Below are 18,644 nucleotides of genomic sequence, written 5' to 3'. Positions count from 1 at the left end.
TTCTATTAGCTGAATTATGTTTCCAGCTCTCTCAATTGATTATAAATGTCCCATAACAAAATTCTGTTTTGATTAAAAATATATAATGCTGGAAAAATTGAAATTAATATTGGTAATTGAAAAACTCAGAAAATTTCACATGCTTTAAGACTAAAAGACATGCTTGAATTATACTTTAATTTTCTGTATTTTATGTACAAATGTCTTTTGGACTGTTAAATTTACCTATATGTATAGTTTTAATGTATTCACTCAGTATATTTTTCTCTTTAAATTGTGTGTTTGTGTGTGTTTGTGTGTGTGTGTGTGTGTGTGTGTGTGTGTGTGTGTGTGTGTGTGTGTGTGTTTGAATATATTCCACAGGCATGCTGGTGCTGGTGCTAGTGCTGGTGCTGGTGCTGGTGCTGGTGTTGGTGTTGGTGCTGGTGGAGCACAGAGAAGGTATCAAATGCCCTGGGAATGGAATTCTAGGCAAATGTGAGCCTTCTGAACAAAACATGATCTTAACTGAGTTCATTATCTATCTACCGCCCTATTTTTTCTGCAGCTATATCCTGTTTTATTTAAATTTTCATTAATTTTAAGGACTGAGTTCATAACTTTATTTGGTATAAATAAAACTGCAGTGGCTATTGTAATACAATATAAGTCCCACTAAAATGTTTCCTGAGCCAATTGCCATAATATATGCGTGTAATCTCAGCCACAGAGAGGAAGAGAACAGAGAATTAGGAGTTTCAGCTTAGGGAACTAAGCAAAAATAATAAATAACGAAATAAGAAAAGTTCAAGAAACTTTGCTTACCTTGACTCTTGGCTTGTCAGCGATGGTAACTGGGAACCAGTGTCTGCTTCTGTCAAACTTACCCATGGATTTGTAGATACCATATATGACTGCATCTCCATCCATGTTGACAAGGCTGGTATCCAGATCAGTAATGTGTGCTGGGAGCCTTCTGGCTACCTTCAGGTTGGATGCTAAGCAACAAGACAAGATCTTCTAGATGATAATTCCTTCAACACTTTCTTTGGTAAGATAGGTGCTGGCAAGCATGGCCTCAGGGCAGTGTTGTTATATCTGGAATCTATAGTTATGGACACAATTTACACTGGTACCTACTGCCAGCTCTTTTACCTGAGTAGCTTGTCCACTGCCCATAACTATGCCCACGGCCAGTATACTACTGGCAAAGAGATCATTGACCTTGTCTTGGACCATACACATAAGCTAGTAAACAGATCTTCATGACCTCTTAGTTTTCCAGAGCTTTTGCAAGGGAATTGCCTCTGGGTTCACCTTCCAGCTGGTGCAATAGCTTTCTGTTAATTATGGGAAGAAGTCCAAGCTGGAGCTTTTGAATTTCCCAGCTCCCTGCTCCTAGGTTTCCACTGTTGTTGTTGAGTCCTATCATTCCATCCTTAGCACCCACACCACCCTGGAGCACTCTGATTGTGCCTTCATGGTAGTCAAGGAGACCATTATGACATCCATCACAGAAAACTTAATATTGAACACCCATCTTTCTTGTTAGCCAGATTGAGTCTCTCATCATTGCTTCTCTCAGATTTGATGGGACCCTGAATGTGGATTTGACCTAATTCCTGACCAACCTGGTTCCGCACCCTTACATACACTTCCCTCTGGCTACACATGCCCCTGCCGTCTCTGCTCAGAAAGCCTAACAGAAGAAGCTGTCTGTAGTAGACACTACCAATGTCTGCTTTGAGCCAGCTAACCACATGGTGAAATGTGACTCTCATAATGGTAAACACATGGCTTGCTGCCTATTACACTGTGGTGATAGTCTTCCCAAAGAAACCAATGCTGTCATTTTCACCATCAAGACCAAACACAGCATTAAGTGTGAGGACTGATGCTCCACTGGCTTCAAGATTGGCAAGAGTCATCAACCTCCAATTGTGGTACCTGATGGAGACCACAGCCATTGCTGAGGTTTAAGGTGACCTAGACCATAATATTGGCCCAATGTATGCATCTGTGCACTGGTATATGGGTGACAGCATGGTGTTTTCTGCAGTCCATGAGAACATGGCTGCGCTAGAGAGGGATTATGGGGAGGTTGATGTGGATTCTGTTGAAGGAGACAATAAAGGAAAGACTATTCTCTTCCTTTCAGTTCCTGTAACACATAAAAATCCCAGAATATCAGCTGCAACACTATCTGACAGGCATCAATATCTTTTATGTTATTTTCATTCTGCAAACATATTTATCTTTTCCATGTGTGGCTGTAAGATTTTCTCGTGGTGTTTTAAAGTAACTTTTAAGAAAAATAAGAGATTTTATTTTCCTTGTTAAAAAACAAATGCATGACCATTTTGCAGGAGCATCATAGGAAAGTGAACAAGCTGCGAAACAGAATTAACAGCAGCGAATGATCTGAAGTAAAGACATTTAGAGAGAGGCAGTGGAAGTGCTTGATTTAGGTCTGCAAAGGAATTGGCCTACAACAGTTCCTGGTCACTTTATAGAAATAAGCAATAGAAGTGAAACAGGCCATGTTTTTATGACCATAATTCAATTCAAGTTGGGGTTAATGAATTTAATTTAGAACATTCTAAATTGGTGGAATGAATAGTGTGAATATTCCAAGCTGGAGGAAGAAAAGCCCACAAGTCCTCAATCCTAAACAAAGAACTCAGGGCAATCAAGAAAAGCTGGAAAAAAGAGAGGTGGCCTTCTCCACAAAACAGTAAACCCATCAACTGGTTGTCTAGCATCAAAATCTCAGTCTTTAAAGCATACTTACAGGTAGAATTATATGGAATGAACAATTTATATTTAGGAATATTAATGAATATACACATACATATGTACATGCAATAACATTTTAAAAAGAGGCCATGGATTAGTATTGTGAATGGAATATGGGAGGGCTTAGAGAGAGAAAATAAAGGGAGAAATGCCGTAACCAAATTATAATCCTTTAAGACAAAAGATTGCATATACAGTTATCATTTCTACATTACATTTATATTTATAGTTACATTATAATCTTAAGAAAAAAAAATTTTTTTTTTGGTTTTTCGAGACAGGGTTTCTCTTTGTAGCATTTAGCTCTGTTTTGGTTGAAGAAAGCGTCTTTTCATTTTAATGTTTATTTTATATCTAATGACAAGCTTTTATGTAAGCATGTATTTTTAAAACGTTTATGGTTTAAGAAATTCTAAGTTAACATTCACTAATCCCAACTTGCATTGGATTATGGTCATAAAACATGCCCTGTTTCACTTCTATTGCTTATTTCCATAAAGATTTCAGGAAGCCTTGTATGCCAAGTTCTTTCCAAATCAAGCATTTCCATTTCCTCTCACTAAGTGTCCTTACTTTAGAGCATTCACTGCTGTTAGTGAAATTCCCCAGCTTGTTCACTTGCCTATGATGGTCCTGCACGATGCTCTTAATTCTGTCAGAATGTCTGCTTTAGTGATCATTGCATGATGTATTCCCTGACTACAACTATGTTTTCATGTTGGGAATGAGAGCAGTGAAAGAAACACCCAAAAGCCAGCAGCAGTTAAGGCAGAGAGCTTATAATGTTATAACATGACAAAAAGGCATTGATAAAGAAACACACCCAAGGGCTTCCTCGGGGGAGAAAGTTAATGTTAGCCATGCAAGGGAAGTACTGGTGGGTGCCGCTTTTCTTCTCCTGACTTCAGATAAATTACAGGAAAAAGGAAGACCTGTGAAAAGCCTTCACATCCAGCTCTCACTGAGTTTGCTATTTAATTCATAGTATAAATTATACATTGTAATTGTCTATTGTTACTCTATTTGATTTTTTTCCTGTGTGTACTGTTAATATTTTTAACCCCCCCCCCCCGTGTGTGTGTGTGAGTGTGTATGATAGCTAATTTAAAGCCTAAAGTCTGAGACTGTCACACATCAGCTGTATTATAAACTGAGATATAATTCCCATTCCATGGTAATTACCCTTAAGAAGAAATCAAGGAATTTATTGAACCACAGACATTAAAAACAAAAGGCAGGGGTTGCACCATATGGGAAGAGGTCCTAGAGATCTAATGGGGATACTACCATGAGAAGAAGACTACACATGCAGGCATCTTTAATGGATGTGGGGTGGAGTGCATGGAATAAAAGGATGGAAAAGGGTTTCAAACTTGTGAGTAAATGTCAATAATGTGACAGTGCAGAAGCAAGAGGAAGATTGGTGAAAGGAAACAGCTTTGTCATCTCCGTATTAGAAACAAGAAGTTTCAAATCTTTACTTTAAAAATTGCTATTTGCAACAATTTGACTTATTCTTTTATAATTTCATATATGCATATAAAATGTTAATTGATTGAAATCCTCTTATCACTGTCTCTTTTTCTCCTTCCCCCTCCTAACAAATCCCTTCTTCCCACATACCCTCTTATTTTCATGGGGTTTGTTTTGTTTTGTGGTTTATTTATCTAATCAAATTTTCCTGCATAAACAAGAAGAGGACTATTTGTTTGAGCAAAATCAAGAGCAATGTACCAGTGCTATAAAACTATGGTTTGTCACTCTCCCACACATTCAAAATTTAACTGTTTATAGCTCTTTTAGGATCAGTCTGTATGTGTTGTCCTTTCTTCATCTACGATGGAATACTGATGTACCGAGTTTTGTAAAATCTCTAGTTTTAACAAGTTAATATGAGTTTCCAAAGGCATATTAATTTTAAAAATGTCTAGAGACATTGTCTGCATATATATCACAATTCTATCCTTACATTAATCTGAAATCATGATGTGGATTCTGTAATGCATATGGTTATACATATATTGTGGTTTTTATAATACATTTGTAATTTCCTAAAGATATAAGTCATTAAGGTACTGCTGACTATTCAGCTGTTATCATTATTATCTAAAACAGCATCTTATTATCCCAAAATTTAGATGACCAATCTTAATTGCTGTGAGAAAAAATAAACCTTTCAATGGAAATGTACCATTGCTTGTTAGTTTTTACTTGGGAAGTGATCCTGGGAATAAGATGACTAGGGAACATGATTTTTCATGCTCTTCTTAAGGAATCATAGAAACTATTCATGACAATTAGTAAGTGATATTTTAAACAAAGGGCTTACATTCCTAATAACACATCTCTCTTCTTTGTTCAGATGGGTATTATATCCCTTCTTTTCTTCAAAAGTTGCCACTGAGCTTCAACAACCATCAGAAGATTTAAATAAGGTAGAATAGGTAACCCTCTGTGGCCCAGAGTAGATAGTGTAAGTATATATCATGTGCACTTCTGAGGATATATGTGTGCATGTTGGCAAGTAGCAATGAACTCAAAAGAACAAATCAAAATCATAAGAGGCTTGGTGGTTTTTGGGCCTATCATACTCTTGGAGAAATAACAGTCCGTACCACATTTTTTGACCATTCTATAAGAGCAATTTTTACAACATTTCTTAAAATTTTACTTTATTAACTTACAATTTCTAAGAAATGAGTAGCAAATTAAATATTTACTTAGAAAATGCATAATATGCATAATAGATACCAAGTTATCTATTTTATATGAGTGAATGTATATATAACAATTAATGAAGACCCTAAGCAGAAACTTAAATCATGGTTTACATATTCAGGGTTTTGTCTGAATCTTGTGTACTTGAAACATTCCCATCCCTTATAAAGTGATTTTGGAGGCTTCAATACTGAGGGATCTATTTTCTAAAACTTCACTAATTGGACAGGGACAAATTCACTATAATTGTCTTTTGTGTTCATAGTGGAGACTGCTGACAGCCGTGGCCTGGTCTATCCTAGACCAATAACTTTCTAGACACTCTTTTGGTTATGCTGTCGAAAGAGTGAAGGAGCTGTTAATTAGCAAGTGAGAATAATGCTTGATTGACTCTACTTAAATTGGATTTTGTTGACCTGCCAAAATGAATTTGTCATTACCATCTACACCCTCACATACTCCACACACACATTCTCTCTCTCTCTCTCTCTCTCTCTCTCTCTCTCTCTCTCTCTCTCTCTCTCTCTCTCTCTCTCTCTCTCTCTCTCTCTGTCTCTCATCAAAAGAGCTTTATTTAGTAAATTCTCTTTACTCAAAAATACTATCACTGTAAAGAAAAAAGCTTTGAATTCAAAAGGCTGTTGAAATTTTTCAGCTTTTTATCCTTTTAAATGACCATAGGCCTGGTGAATTTTATTTAATTTATCCAAGCTACAGTTTTCTAGTGTTTAAGAAATATTAAATAAGGCTTTCTTTATAGCATTAATATGATGTTCAGCTTAAGCAATGCAAAAGTCTATTTTGCATAGTGTTATGGCTGCTGTTTATTGCATAATTATCAAGCCTTTGCAAAATGGGATGCTTTGAGAACAATAATGCTGTTATAAGAGCTTTGAGGTTGAAGATTTTTCTGCCTAGATTCATGAAGTCACTTAGTCAACACACATATATTGGGAGAATCCAATGTGAATTTTGAAAAGTACTAAAGTTTTATAATTCCTATTTTCAAGTGTTTGTTATTCATGTATATGGGACCAAAATCATATGAAATATGCATGACTAAACTAAGTCTGTATAATTTAGTTTCTCTTCAGGTGGAGGAAAAGGGTTGGTTTTTTGTCTCTTGTTTGCAGGTCATAGTTCATCATAGTTGCAAAGTCATGGTAAGGACCTTAATGCAGCTGTTCACATTGCATTTATGAATATAAAGTAGTGAAAGATAATGTCCAGCTGGTTTTCTCAATAATATACAGTTCAGGATTCCCACTCATAGAAAGACCCCAACCCTGATTACCTTGGAATTTTCTGTAAATATTAACCTTATCAGGGTAAACCCTTACTGGCATACCCAGAGGCCCAGTTCTCAGGTGATTCTATGGCCTTCCCAGTCTTGAGCAGGCAGAACAGACCTTGAGCCACAGTGGACCTTTTTGACCTTGGTGTAGTCTTCTGCCTTGGTTGTATGTGCAAGTTCCTACAGAAACTTAGAAGAATAGACTGCTGCTGGCCTTGCTTTGCAACATAATCCAGCAGAAACAAAGGATGAAGTCTGTGGGCTTGCCCTATATAAACACAGTGCTGAGTATTAAACTTGGAGTCTTGATCTCACAACCTTGTCTTGGCTTCATTCTTCTCTAATGCCATACTCCCGCGCACCCCTCCCCCATCTCTTTTTTCATTTCCAATCCTCCATTCAGGTAAATCCAGTTCATCCAAGGCTGCTGGATAGCTACACGACTCTAGATCTGTCAAGATGACAACATTAACCATCATGTCATGTGTGATGGTTTGTATATTCTTGAACCAGGGAGTGGCACCACTTGGAGGTGTGGCCTTGTTGGAATAGGTGTGACCTGATTGGGATAGGTGTGTCACTGTGGGTGTGGGCTTAAGACCCTCACCCTAGTTGCCTGGAAGTCAGTATTCCACTGGCAGCCTTTGGATGAAGATGTAGAACTCTCAGCTCTGCCTGCATGCACCATGCCTGCCTGAATACTGCCATGCTCCTGTCTTGATGATAATGGACTGAACCTCTGAACCTGTAAGCAAGCCCCAGTTAAATGTTGTTTTTTATAAGACTTGCCTTGGTCATGGTGTCTGTTCACAGCAGTAAAACCCTGGCTAATACATCATGTCTCCTTAAAATTAATCTGCTTGTTTAATGGAATGCAATTACATAGTGTTTTTAATTAAGCATTGTTGATTGGAGTCTTGTACTGTCAAAGTTGACTTACTGAGTCATTCTAATAGTTTAGATGTATATATTCCCTATTGAGAAAATAATCTTACTTCCTGGTAGTTACTTTCCCTAGCTAACTGAATAGCAAAATTTTATAAAGTTATTTTCAATAGCTCTTTGTTAATACAGATGCTTTCACATCATAGGACAAGCACTACTATGATGCTGTTTACAATGGTACCCAAACTGTATTTCTTATTCTGTGCAATTTTTAGATCAAAGTTCTTCTGTGATGTTTATAAGAAAGAGTGCATGATAGAACTGAGATATCAGGCATTGTTGATGTACTGGGATTTTTTTTTCCTTCCAAAATAATGAGACCGAAGCTCCAGAGGAGGGAATGGTAAAGGAGAAGGGTCAACAGGAAAATCAGCATGATAGATAAGCTGTGAATGAATGGGAAGTTATGTCAACAAAAACAAGTGCATGAGTATTAAATATTTAACTCGTATTTAAATGCATATGGTAAACTGAAATATACTTTATGCTTTCTATAAATGTGAATACAATTCAGTAAAACTTTAAGTTTAGATAATACACAGGTGTTAAGGCTGTTTCTTGTGCTTCCATCATTCAAAGATATTTTGCTAAATTTGACTCTAGCTATAAATAGCCACACTTATTAGTGCTCACTAATCAATTGAAAGCTTTGCGGTTAAATATCCATTTATGTATGTATGTATGTATGTATGTATGTATGTATGTATGTATTTTACATATGAACCACAGTTTCCTCTCCCTTTGCTTATCCCAGTTCTTTCCCCTCCCTCCTCTTTCCTCCCATCCACTCCTACTCAGTCTCCCTTCAAAAAGGGTCAGATCTCTCAGGGAAATCAACCGGCCATGACATATCAAGGTACAGTAAGTCTAGGCACCTCCTCTGCTATTAAGGTTAGAGGCAAGCCAATAGGAGGAAAGGGACACAACGGCAAGCTAGAGAGATGGCACAGCCATTAAAGGCTAGGTCCACAAGGAAAATTATAAATATCCTCTTTTTATTATAAAACCAATTTTATAATTGTGGACACTAAGTATGATGTGCTATGAAGGACGAGAAAGTGCTCTGGCTGGTCTTTGCTAAGAAAGTGCTCTGGCTTGTTTATTTGGGGCATGAGAAGGAGAGGGTGAGAAGGGAGTACAGGCCAAAAAAAGGGAGGTGAGGTGACAGAGAAGGAGAGAGAGAGAGAGAGAGAGAGAGAGGAGAGAGAGAGAAAGAGGAGAGGAGGCCAGCCAGGAACATATTGGGAGAGAGAGAGAGAAGGGGGAAGGACAGAGAAGGAGGGAAAGAAGGGTCAGAGAGAGAAAGAACAATAATTATTCATCTTAATATAATTAATGTCATCTCCACCTCCTAGAAAGTTACTAGACTATCACTAACATATGGAAAAGATTTCATGCCTCATGAAAGAGTTCAATATTTTAGGTTCTTTTTCATTACCAATAACAATGCTTACAACTCTGTATGTGTATTTCATATAGCTTCATGGGGCTCAGTGTGAAGTGAGGAAAGACCTATCTTTTCACTCTGAAACCAGAAGAATCTACACATGTAAGTCTTACAACGATTTGCTAGGTTTGCTTCTATTGTGATAAGAGTTCTTACCACGAGAACCAAATTTAACTAGACACATTATTATCCAGCATAATTCCAAGGCTATGTTGAAATTTTCTAGAACTGTCTTACTGACTTATAATGCCCATTGATTAGGAACTCCGGATTTGTTTACTGTCTATTTACCAAAGACCAGCCGGAGCACTTTCTCGTCCTTCATAGCACATCATACTTAGTGTCCACAATTATAAATTAAATATACTTACTAATTTCTATTAAAGGCAGAGGAAAATACAAAATCAGTAAGAAACCTCTTCCTAATAAACTTTAACAACTCAGTACTTTGAAAGAAAGAAAAAAATGAATCAATATTATTCACCTACACCTTCAAATGAAAGCCAGTGTGCAAAAAGTATTAATTCTTTGACATAGTTATGGGCAGACAAATATACTATTTTAATATTTTAATGCAAGTTATAAAGTTAAAACACAATTTCTGACCTACAACAATAGTGGGATATAAGTACAATGTATAAAGTGAGCTTAGCTTAAAGAAAGGACTTACATTAATTACAACACACACACACACAGAGAGAGAGAGAGAGAGAGTGAGAGAGAGAGAGATCTTTAAGAAAATATCCATAGTTTTCTAATAAAATTATCCAGAGATGTTCTAAAGATCAAGGTACTTTTAATTTATGCTATGTCTACCAATTTGCATAGTGATAAGACATCTAATATGTGTTAGTTTCCTCGGGGAATCAATTCTCTCCAGTATACACATTATCAAAGGACACTTTGGTTTTTAAACATCAGTTGACACAAATTAGGTTCATTGCTCCCAGAATATTTCAAGACGCTTCTTGCTTTCCTTCCCTTTTAACATTATGTAAGCCTGTGCACTAAAAGGAAGCTTTAGGCAGGAAGCTGGCACTTTGCTAAGAAGCTAAAAATAAGGTTGGAAGGCAGTAATAGTGTATATTTTTTAGAGCCTGCACCAAACATATCAACAAAGCAATAATAATAAAATCTAACCAGCAGTGCCACCGTCTCTAAGTGGAAAGCACAGTGTGTGCGGTGGAACAAGACCAAACAAATCAACAAATCCTCAGAAATTGCAAGACATACTTCCCAAAAAATACACAACACTCAAACGCACAACAGAAAAGCAAATGCAACAAAGTGATCATGTGTTTCAACTACTAAGGCTGACTAAAAGCGCCCTTAATTGATACCATCTGAACGAGTTACACAGGCTTATGATGCAATGATCATTTCTTATATCAGTGGATATATATATATATATATATATATATATATATATATACACACTATTCATTTAGTATAAAGCAATTTCTTGAAGTGTGAGAGGCTGCTTTTAGGTGGAACACTTCCCCATAGATCATGCTGTCCAATTACCTCCTCTCCATTGCACATGTTACTGTGGGTGCTTTCGACACAGTTTCAACCAAAAAGCTCATTATATCTTTTTCTTACCTACTCATCACGGGGCTTCAAGAGCATCACGTTTATCAGAGAGAAAAATGAGATGGTACGACCACCTCCAACAGCAGCAGCAGCACTGACAAATCTGAGATCCCTAGCTGCATCAACCTATTGTCCTGTTTTGCATGATGCTGAGGGAATATTCAAAGGGGAAACTGCTCCTTGGTTGGCCAGCCACATATGATGCAGAGGATGGCCTGGTTGGACATCAATGGGAGGAGAGGCCCTTTGTCCTATGAAGGCTGTATGCCTCAGTGTGGGGGAATGCCAGGGTCAGAAAACTGGAGTCGGTGGGTTGGTGAGCAGGGGGAGGAGGGAGGGAGGGGAGAAGGAGGAGAGGAGGGTGTTTTTTGGAGGGGGAACCAGGAAAGGGGATAACATTTGAAATGTAAATAAAGAAAATATCCAATTTAAAAAAAAAAAGAGGAAATTGCAGCTTGTATTTGGATATGCTGGTTCCCCATCAGCCACAGCCAGAAGAAACGAATCTCCACTGAGTACATACGTGGATGTTGGCAAAGAGAACATAGTTTCATGCTTTCAGCACTGTACACAATGGATAATCTCCAATTCCCTTTCCTATATGAGTCCTAATTTTAATCCTGCATTGTACTGCTCTGAGGAAAACCCAGTACATACCTACAGAACACTGTGGGGAAATAGTATCATTGTTAGTTATATGTGGTTCCTATTATAACACTGTGGGGAAATAGTCCCATTGTTAGTTATATGTGGTTCCTATTATAGAAATGCTATCATTACTGCATTCTGTTAAGACATAGATAAAATTGGGTCTATTATATAACAGGAAAAATTCATGGTGACAAGAGCTAGGGCTCATTTTCATTCATTTATTAAAAATTGTAACATTTATTGAATGCTACATATGCCAAAGTCCTAAAACCTATTACTTCTATTATTCAGTCCTAAGTAAAATCTGTACATATAAAATATACAGAACTCTGTGAGAAAAATCCTTTTATTAGGAAAGCATAATTATTATTATATAAAAGACATTATTAGTCTTTTATATTAAAATTGTCATAGCTATGACTTTCAAGAAAATGATATAATTTTCAGTAAAGAAAGCTAAATCTTATTTTCACTCATTTATCCATTATTCCATACAATGAAAAATTTTTTCTGAGACCATGAAATCAGTCCAGATTATCATGTGGTCTGAGAATATAACAATATATAAGGATAAATATACTCCCTATTTCTGTGAGGGTGAGTGCATAGAACTTATGATAATCTAAACTAGAAGGTCATGTTCTTAGGAGTGAGAACTCAGAAAGGAAAAGTTTTATGACCACAGACATCAGTATAGGTAAGTCTAAAAGACACCTGTGTCAACCATGCAATGCATATTAATCATTTACAATTCACCCTTTCCCAGTATCCTACTTTGAGTTTTCCTTCTGTAAATAGACACCATGATCAATGCAATTCATAGACATTTACTTGGGGCTGGATTACAGGTTCAGAGTTTCAGTCCATTATCATCAAGGCATAAGCATGGCAGCATCCAGGCAAGCAAGGTGCTGCAGAAGCTAAGTGTTCTACATATTCATCTAAAGTTTGCTAGGAGAAGACTGACTTCCAGGCAGCTAGGAAGCCCATAATGTAAGTGATATACCTTCACCAGCAAGGCCACACCTCCTAATAGTGCCACTCCCTTGGCCATGCATATACAAATGATCTCACCCAATTTCTCCCATATCCATACCCCTTCCTTACCCATTAAACTTTGTTTCCTCTTTATTTTATTCTCTTAAAAAGATATAAAATACGGTTTGCTCTGCTTAAACATTCTTAGATGGGTGACCTTCCTTCCACTGGAGCATAAAAGACAGTCCAAGACTCACACCTTTAAGAAGACCGACTTTCTTTCCCATCAATGATCATTGCTAATAACTCCTTAGCTACACAGGAATAGGATCTCATGCTCACTTCCTCCTTGACATATTGGGAATCTTGAGTTTGTACAGGTGTATGCATGCTATAGCAAATGCTATAAGTTCATTTCAACTTCACTTACATGTTCAGAAATTATGTATCCTTGTTATTGACCACTTCTGATCCTAACAATCTATTCTTCAATGATCCCTGAGCCTTATAAAGAGGAGTTATAATACACATATCTGATCTAGATCTCAGCATTCAGTGGTATCTCATTTTTTTGCATCGTCACCAGTTGTGGGCCTTTGCATTTATTGTGTACTACCATAAAAAGAAGCTTTCTGATGGGAGTTAAATATATACTAATGTATGCATATGGCAATAAGTCAAAAGAACTCATTTTAATACATTGTCCATTTAACTGATAATAGTGCCAAATATAGCGTTCAACATGTGAAATGGACTTCAAATCCTATCAGACAATGATTAGTTACTGCCATGACATTTGTGCCACCATTGATGCTGTGGGCATGTCTTGTTGGGATGGTTATTATTACAGATCACAGGGTTTGCAGTCGGTTACCAGTGATGATTATTTCTTTCCTCCAGTAGGTATACATGTCGCTTCCTAAAGCAACGAAGTCTAGCCAGTATGGATGATGCTTCCAAGTCAATACCAGTTTATTACTCCATGTTCTGTGACTTGAATAGTGATATCTTAAGCAATGCCTATCAAGCTCTGGTGGGCAACCAAGAGCAGTTCTAACAGCTTTTAATGTCTTGGGAGGTTATGGGACCTCAGTTGCTAAGACTTCCAAAACAATTAACCCATTCCTGGCAGTGGGCATTTTATTTGTTACACTGCAGTACCTCTTAGAGTTAACATTGTCCAATTACAGTCTTTCCAGGAGTAAAAGGAAAGTCTCTTTTTCAAAAAGCTATAGTAAGGAAGGACTGAGGGTCAGTGGTAGAGTGGTTGTTCATGATGGGCAAGGTCTTGCATTAAATGCCCACTACGGCTCAAAACAAAAAGAAAACTAGATAAGTAAAATAGTGCAGGCAGAGTAATAATTGTAACTATTGCTGCTAAATGAAGAAAAAAATGTGTGTATCCAGCCTGGCAAGAAGAATTTCTGAGACTAGTTGAATCAGATCCAAGAAGTAGTTAGAGTTAAGTCAGACAGAAATAGGTTAAGAAGTCAAGTGGGCTGAGAAATGAGGGTGATTTCTTCAAGTGTGCACTCTTCAGAGGAAAAGTTATTTTTTCAGAGCAAACTCAATGCAATTGGCCTAGCATGGTTAAGGCAAAAAGCAGTTCTTGTGCAGATCAAGGATTTCTAGGCTCCCCTGGAATGATGCCAGTGTCCCATGACTCTCTTGGTACATTCCATAAAAGCAGCAACTCTGGCTGCTGCCTGTCTTCAACTGTTCACAAGGATGTTTATGTAAGAAACATTCCCCCACATCAGGAAAAGATGACTTTATGCTCATGAAGAAATATTTAGCTCCCTGAGGTCAGAACAAAATATGGTATGTACAGGTAGGAACCAGCTGGCCATCTAATTTCTTTGGGAAATTGGAACTGAATTCTACAAAGGAAAGACTGATACCTTATTATTGATGTGACTATGTAGACAAATCCTGACTGAACAGTCTTCTATGTTCTGACACCATTTTGGACAACACACGAAGCCTGCTGATTTCACCACCAAAGAAACTTCTTATATTAGTCACGGTTTTTCAAAAGAGGCTTTTTACAACAATGCTACCCTCAAACCCAGATCAAACTGTTCTCCTGGAGAGAAGTGGATTGCTGCTTTATGTATGTGTTCAAGCATAGCCCATCAATTCCACATGAAGTATAGACTAGCAATGTAAATTGGGAAAATGGAACTGTACCCTGACAAGCTTACAGGGTAATACTTCTTCATTCATTCTGCATTTGATCACAGAGCTTGAAGATCACATTTCCTGGCTGTGTTCACTCTGCAGACATATACATTGCGTGAAAAGCATTGCTGTCATTTTATTTATGCCAAAGTACTCATGTGATACAGAATATGATTTGTGTAAAACACCACAGGATACATAATTTTTGAATAATGAAAACTCTTTGAAAAGTAATTATAATTCTTTAAAGACTTTGTCTAATGGTAAGAATGCTTTTTTTGGCATGAGATATAATAAACTACATCTAGAAAATGTAAGAGTCCATAATGAAAAACTGGCTAGGTGAATGGAGAATGGCTTGTACTGCAGTCATTATGTCAGCTGGAATAGTCAATAGATACAGTCACCTAAAATCTCTGGGTAACTTAGATCATATTGATAAGAAGTGGAGATCCTGGGCATATACCCAGAAGATTCTCAAACATGTAATAAGGACACATGCTCCACTATGTTCTGAGCAGCCTTATTTATAATAGCTAGAAGCTGGAAAGAATCCAGATGTCCTTTAACAGAAGAATGGATACAGGAAATGTGGTACATTTACACAATAGAGTGCTACTCAGCTATTAAAAACAATGAATTTATGAAATTCTTAGGCAAATGAATGGAACTAGAAAATATCCTAACCGGGCGTGTGGCACATGCCTTTAATCCCAGTACTCAGGAGGCAGAGGCAGGCAGATTTCTGAGTTCGAGGCCAGCCTGGTCTACAAAGTGAGTTATAGGAAAGCCAGGGCTATACAGAGAAACCCTGTCTCGAAAAACAAACAAACAAAAATAATAAGAAAATTTTATCCTGAGTGAGGTAACCCAATCACAAAATAACACACATGGTGTGTACTCACTGATAAGTGGATATTAGACTAGCCTAGGAGCTTGGGATACCCAAGATACACAATACACAGACCACATGATTCTCAAGAAGATGGAAGACCAAAGTGTGGCTATTTTGGTCCTCCTTACAAGGGGGAACATAACACCTCCTTAGAAGAGGGAAAGTAGAGCCCTGGCCAGAACATGGGAACATTACAGAGGGGAGAAAGATTGTAAGAAACGAAAAATAGAGATGAGCCCTGTGAAATACTATATTCTAGAAATGGACCGCTAATCGAATGATAGTGAGTTTTAGGCCAGCCGGGACCGCTGTGGGAAGTCCTGTCTCTAAAACTAAACAAAATCAGCCAAGGAGAGAATTCAGCAGGTAAAGACACCTTTACTGCCAAACCTGAGGAGCTGAGCTCAATCCCTGGGACTCACACCATAGCCGAGGGACCCGACTCCCAGAAGTTGTCTTCTGACCTCTGCACATGCGCCGTGGCAATTTTGCACATACATACATGCACATACAAAATGAGAAAAATGCAATATAAAAATTTTAGAAGAGGGAAAGTAATTGGAGTCATGGAGTAAAGATGAGATATTATTAGAGGGGAAACCAGTAGGCTAGTAAGAAAGACAAAAATGCTTGTATTTCAATGCCTAATGAGACTATCATGAGCTGTCAAGCAGAGATTTACCAGGGATGAAAAGGAGGGGATAAAAAAAAATATGTACTTCACATAAACAGTAGAAGAAATATTTTAAATGACATTAAGTTTTGAAAATCCTAGGTGTAACTCTTGACATATGTTATTAACTATAAGCAAACCTTCAGTGACAGTATTGACATGATAGGAATATATCCTCCAATGGTAAGGTAGAAGGTAGAGCTTAGCAAAAGACACACCTAGGGAATGCCAGGTCATCTGAAGAAACAAAGCAAAACAAAATAAAAAACAAAAAACCCACACCTCAATATTAAAAATATTACCAGAAAAATATTCACCCTAACATTTTGAGAAAATGGGGGGAAATCAGCTTTATCCACTGGAGTGTCATAGTGTATATCAACAACTGTCCAATTCAGATCACACACCCAAGAATAGTTTCACAAAACAAAATAAACACCATGTTTTGTACACTTCATATATTACTTTGTTTCAATGTTTTGTGTCATGTTGGAGATTTTGATGTTTTGCTCTGATTTTCATTTTTTATTATATTTCTGAGATTACGCTAGAAATACAATATTTCCCCCTCCTCCCTCTTCCTTCCAAACCTTCTCATGTTCTCTTCTCCAGTCTTTTCCAAATTCATGGTCTTTTCTCTCACTAAATATTTTCACATTCATATGTGTAGATACCTATATGTTTTTGCTCAGTCCATATAACACTATTTGTATGTTTGATTTACTCATATTTAAGTTAGATGGAGGGACAACGATAAGAGGAAGTTGCACAGGGAGGGAGTTGGGGAGTACTTTGGAGAAAATAGAGAAGAAATAATATGATTAAGATGTATACAAATTATATTTAAAAATCATCAGACTCTATAAATACATATTTAATAAAAGTTGTATGCTATATGTGTGTATACATGTGTATCCTTGTGTGTGTGTATGTGTGTCTGTGTGTGTATTTGTGTGTGCATATAGTGTGTGTGTGTGTGTGTGTACAGTATGTGTGTATGACTATGTATGGTGTATGTTTCTGTGTGTGTGAGAGATGTAGTGTGTGTGTAGTGTGTGTATGTGTACGAATGTGGCATATATGGGTATGTGTAAGTATGTGATGTATGTGTGTGTGCATGTGTGGGGGAGCTGCAAGAGTGCTTAGAATAGTCCATATATGGGGAAAAGTTTAGAGTAGACTAGCGAGCACATGATAGATAATCCTATAAATATTAATCTGGAAGAGCAATATATTATTCTACCTATTATCACATCTTTCTCTAACCATTTTGTTGTTTTCTCTATTTTTCAATTTTCAGAAAATAATCTGTACTTTCCATCTTGATATTATACATCCAGTTTCTAAGGAAATATTACACATATGTCTTTCAGAATACAGTATAATTTTCAGAACTACAGTATAATTCAAACAAATAGAGATTTCTTATTTCCAAAATCATTTCAAAATTGTTCTCTTTTTCAATTCAAAATTATTCTTAAAGTTATTTCTATAGGGAACACAGTATAATGCTACCAATGAGCTAGAAAAGAGTTTCAGAGATGATGTCTTATTAGAGTATATAAGTATATCATACTCTCTATCTAATATACTAGAAAACACAAGATAACTCATGTTAAGTAAACATATACATCATGACATCATATATTTCCCCTGTAAACCTTCTAGCCACTTACATAGTTTAAAATTTTTTCACTACTCTCTTATATGCTTAAGACAGAGATGTAAAAAAAAAAAGTTGATTTTATTTTTATTGGAGCTTTAACATTTCAATTTGTTTAATAAGTATGTAGAATTATAGAAATGCATGAAATGGAATTTTCTTTTTCTAAATAGTTCCATTACTTCAGCAAATGTTTTCATTATGAGGAACTCTATTTCTTATATATTTGGCATTGTGAACTCTGTGTTTTGCTGCATCTTTCTTCATAATATTTTTCTACCAATTATATTACAAAAATGCTTTTCCCCCTAAATAGCTCACCATATTCTAAAATTAAATGGAAGGAATTACCCTTGGAGTTTAGCTCACTTGTCTTTCTGCTTTATTAAATTTGCAAAACATTAAAAATGAAATGTTTATTCAAAGCTTGGATAATTAAGCCAGGACTAGTTTCAACAAAATTTAGTAGACTTAGGTTTTACTAGATTAAGATTCACAATGGAAGGGCCAGGTATATGGATCAGCTATTAAGAGTACTGACTGCTCTTCCAGATGACCTGGGCTTGATTCTCAGCACCCATACGTCAGCTCACACCATCTATAACTCAAGTCCCAGATGATCAAATACCCTCTTCTGACCTCTAATGGCACCAAGCATGTATGTGGTGCACAATTACACATGCTAAGAAAGCTCCCATATAGAAAAAAAAAAAAAAAGAATCACAGTGTAAATACACTCTGAATCTGTACATAAGACATTTCTGTAACGATTTTTAAAAAGATGGAAGGCTCATCCTGAATGTGGATAGCACTGTCTTATAGTCTGAAATC

At 36.8% G+C, this 18,644-nt stretch overlaps 1 pseudogene; it reads left to right on the top strand.

The window, feature by feature from the left end:
- Positions 1-808: 808 nt before the first annotated feature.
- LOC110308990 (tubulin alpha-1B chain pseudogene) lies at positions 809-5,803 on the top strand (annotated as a pseudogene).
- Positions 5,804-18,644: the final 12,841 nt, after the last annotated feature.

This window comes from Mus caroli, unplaced genomic scaffold, assembly GCF_978045245.1.
Source record: "Mus caroli unplaced genomic scaffold, Mus_caroli_1 scaffold_12, whole genome shotgun sequence".
NCBI classification, from domain to species: domain Eukaryota; kingdom Metazoa; phylum Chordata; class Mammalia; order Rodentia; family Muridae; genus Mus; species Mus caroli.
The sequence above is the reverse complement of the archived record's forward strand: the minus strand, read 5'-3'. Positions and strand labels throughout refer to the sequence as shown.